The sequence below is a fragment of the Amblyomma americanum genome, chromosome 8 (genome assembly GCF_052857255.1).
Source record: "Amblyomma americanum isolate KBUSLIRL-KWMA chromosome 8, ASM5285725v1, whole genome shotgun sequence".
Taxonomy (NCBI): domain Eukaryota; kingdom Metazoa; phylum Arthropoda; class Arachnida; order Ixodida; family Ixodidae; genus Amblyomma; species Amblyomma americanum.
The window spans coordinates 102,408,889-102,413,334 of NC_135504.1; positions in this window are offsets into that span (position 1 = coordinate 102,408,889).

Here is a 4,446-nt window from a genome sequence, read left to right on the forward strand (position 1 = left end):
GTACGATCGACGAGCCTCGTCCCCCACCTGACACATCTCCGAACTGGGGTGCCCAGCCGGCCGCGACCTGAGCGCTTCAACCTGTTTTTCTAGCTGGGTCCGCTTTTCCCGCTCTTCTTTAATCTCGCCCACCATTCGCTTCAACAGGGCGGCATTATTCTCCTCCTTTTTAATCAAATCGGCGACCTGAGCTTCCAGCTTAATCCGATCCTCTCGTTCGACCTGCCGGTCCGCATTAAGTGCATTAAACCCAGCTTCCCATTCCCCTTTTAACGCATGAACGGTGTCCACAAACCACTTGCACATCTTACACACGAAGCTAGCCTCACCCGCCTCGGCTAAGCTCCCGAACCCTGTCTCATCTAAGTAACACCAACGGTCGCACTCCTGGCACTGTACTAACTCCCCGTCCTTGTCCTCCTTAACTTTCCTAGCTTGCCGACCCATCGTCCGGCCGACTACGCCTTGTGAAAGCCCGCCAAAATTCCTATGCGTAAAAACCCGCCAAGAATATTACACAAAACTTCGGCACTACGCAACGTAAAAGCCCGCCAAAATTCCTAGAGAAGAAACCTTCGGCACTAGTCAACGTAAGAGCCCGCTAAAACTCCTGCACAAAAACCTTCGGCACTGCGCAACGTAAAAGCCCGCCAAAATTCATACACAAAAAACCTTCGGCACTACACAACGTAAAAGCCCACCAAAATTCCTACACAAAAACCTTCGGCACTACGCAACGTAAACGCCCGCCAAAAATCCTACACCAAAAACTTTCAGCAATACGCAAGGTAAAAGCCTTCCAAAATTTCTACGCAAAAACCTTCGGCACACACCGTTCCGCTAGCCTTTCTACCCTTAACTCGGTTTAAAACTACTGCCCGAAAGCATGTACAAGCGCAAAAACCAAAAGGCACTTAGCTTCAGACGTAGTCGCTGGAGCTCCGAAAAAAAGCGTCCGCCTCCGACGGTGTCACGAGCTGTTGGCCCACGCGCTCGGCTGCAGCGCCCCTAGCGGGAGGAGCGGGAGTTAGCCTTGGTGGTCGCGGCCGCGCGGTGACCGCGCGAGTTGAGCCCCGTCTCTCCTCAGCTGTCGTGACGTCAGACCAAGTGCTCGGCTGCAGCGCCCCTAGCGGGAGGAGCAGGAGTTAGCCTTGGTGGTCGCGGTCGCGCCAGGCTGGGCTATGGTTGAGCTAAGTAGTGTCCCTATTATGCTTCGCATAATAGATTTGTGAAAGGGTGTAGCCTGGTGACACTTGGTTATACTTGGTAATGCTTGGATACACTTGGTTTATGCTTGGTAATGCAGACGTGGTCGGCTGCAGCGCCCCTAGCGGGAGGTGCGGGAGTTAGCCTTGGTTGTCGCGGCCGCGCGGCGATCGCGCGAGTTGAGCCCCGTCTCTCCTCAGCTGGCGTGACGTCAGACCAGGTGCTCGGCTGCAGCGCCCCTAGCGGGAGGAGCGGGAGTTAGCCTTGGTGGTCGCGGCCGCGCAGCGACCGTGCGAGTTGAGCCCCGTCTCTCCTCAGCTGTCGTGACGTCAGACCACGAGCTCGGCTGCAGCGCCCCTAGCGGGAGGACCGGGAGTTAGCCTTGGTGGTCGCGGCCGCGCGGCGATCGCGCGAGTTGAGCCCCGTCTATCCTCAGCTGTCGTGACGTCAGACCACGTGCTCGGCTGCAGCGCCCCTAGCGGGAGGAGCGGGAGTTAGCCTTGGTGGTCGCGGCCGCGCGGTGACCGCGCGAGTTGAGCCCCGTCTCTCCTCAGCTGTCGTGACGTCAGACCAAGTGCTCGGCTGCAGCGCCCCTAGCGGGAGGGGCATGAGTTATCCTTGGTGGTCGCGGCCGCGCCAGGCTGGGCTATGGTTGAGTTAAGTAGTGTCCCTATTATGCTTCGCATAATAGATTTGTGAAAGGGTGTAGCCTGGTGACACTTGGTTATACTTGGTAATGCTTGGATACACTTCGTTTATGCTTGGTAATGCTGACGTGGTCGGCTGCAGCGCCCCTAGCGGGAGGAGCGGGAGTTAGCCTTGGTAGTCGCGGCCGCGCGGCGACCGCGCGAGTTGAGCCCCGTCTCTCCTCAGCTGTTGTGACGTCAGACCACGTGCTCGGCTGCAGCGCCCCTAGCGGGAGGAGCGGGAGTTAGCCTTGGTGGTCGCGGCCGTGTGCCGACCGCGTGAGTGGCGCCCCGTCTCTCCTCAGCTGTCGTGACGTCAAACCAAGTGCTCGGCTGCAGCGCCCCTAGCGGGAGGAGCAGGAGTTAGCCTTGGTGGTCGCGGCCGCGCCAAGCTGGGCTATGGTTGAGCTAAGTAGCGTCCCTATTATGCTTCGCATAATAGATTTGTGAAAGGGTATAGCCTGGTGACACTTGGTTATACTTGGTAATGCTTGGATACACTTGGTTTATGCTTGATAATGCTGACTTGATCGGCTGCAGCGCCCCTAGCGGGAGGAGCGGGAGTTAGCCTTGGTAGTCGCGGCCGCGCGGCGACCGCGCGAGTTGAGCCCCGTCTCTCCTCAGCTGGCGTGACGTCAGACCACGTGCTCGGCTGCAGCGCCCCTAGCGGGAGGAGCGGGAGTTAGCCTTGGTGGTCGCGGCCGCGCGGTGACCGCGCGAGTTGAGCCGCGTCTCTCCTCAGCTGTCGTGACGTCAGACCAAGTACTCGGCTGCAGCGCCCCTAGCGGGAGGAGCATGAGTTAGCCTTGGTGGTCGCGGCCGCGCCAGGCTGGGCTATGGTTGCGCTATGTAGTGTCCCTATTATGCTTCGCATAATAGATTTGTGAAAGGGTGTAGCCTGGTGACACTTGGTTATACTTGGTGATGCTTGGATACACTTGGTTTATGCTTGGTAATGCTGATGTGGTCGGCTGCAGCGCCCCTAGCGGGAGGTGCGGGAGTTAGCCTTGGTGGTCACGGCCGCGCGAGTTGAGCCCCGTCTCTCCTCAGCTGTCGTGACGTCAGACGACGTGCTCGGCTGCAGCGCCCCTAGCGGGAGGAGCGGGAGTTAGCCTTGGTGGTCGCGGCCGCGCGGCGACCGCACGAGTTGAGCCCCGTCTCTCCTCACCTGTCGTGACGTCAGACCACGTGCTCGGCTGCAGCGCCTTTTGCGGGAGGAGCAGGAGTTAGCCTTGGTGATCGCGGCCGCGCCAGGCTGGGCTATGGTTGAGCTATGTAGTGTCCCTATTATGCTTCGCATAATAGATTTGTGAAAGGGTGTAGCCTGGTGACACTTGGTTATACTTGGTGATGCTTGGATACACTTGGTTTATGCTTGGTAATGCTGATGTGGTCGGCTGCAGCGCCCCTCGCGGGAGGTGCGGGAGTTAGCCTTGGTGGTCGCGGCCGCGCGGCGACCGCGCGAGTTGAGCCCCGTCTCTCCTCAGCTGTCGTGACGTCAGACCACGTGCTCGGCTGCAGCGCCCCTAGCGGGAGGAGCGGGAGTTAGCCTTGGTGGTCGCGGCCGCGCGGCGACCGCGCGAGTTGAGCCCCGTCTCTCCTCACCTGTCGTGACGTCAGACCACGTGCTCGGTTGCAGCGCCTTTAGCGGGAGGAGCAGGAGTTAGCCTTGGTGATCGCGGCCGCGCCAGGCTGGGCTATGGTTGAGCTAAGTAGTGTCCCTATTATGCTTCGCATAAAAAAGATATAGGGCTCCATGAACCATCCACAAGCTAGTGGAGCACGGCTCCAACGGCGGAGTCGTAGGCGGCGGTCATGAGGGATAGGGGTGAATCAGGGCTTAGATGGGCAAGGAGAGCGAGGTCCGATAGTTTTGTTTTGGCGGCCTCGAAAAATTTCATAGCAGCTGAAGACCATGTCAGTTGTGCGGAGTTTGTTTTCTTGCTTTGAAGCATGTCCGTCAATAGTTTGAGGAGTGCAGCAGAGTGGGGGATGAAACGGCGATACAAATTGTTAAGACCTAAAAATTGATGGAGCTTGCAGATTGAGGCAGGCTGCGGAAAGTCTTGAATAGCCTGGAGTTTTGATGGCAGAGGTCGCATGCTGAAGCGGTCGACACGGTGACGAAAGAAGTCGAGCTCCTACTTGCAGAGTTCATTTTTTGCTCTGTTGATGATTAGGCTGTAATCAGAGAGACGTAGAAAAAGCTGCTGGAGGTGTTGCAAGTGAAGCTCCGTATAGCGGCTGAATACGATGAGGTCATCGATGTAGGCCATGCAGAAAGGTCGACTCCATGTAACTCTGTCCACGGAGCGTTGAAATGTCTTGCCAGAGTTACGGAGGCCAAATGTCATGCGGAGGTATTCCAAGAGGACCAATGGTGTACTGATTGCAAGTTCGGGTACATCGGATGGTTCCACAGGAATTTGGTGGTAGAGCTTGACGAGATCGATTTTATAAACAAATTGTGGCCCCAGGCAGCGCGGCGGTAAAATCCGCGATGGGAAGTAGGGGATATCGGTCCGGAATAGTAGCGTTGTTGAGGGCGCGGTTA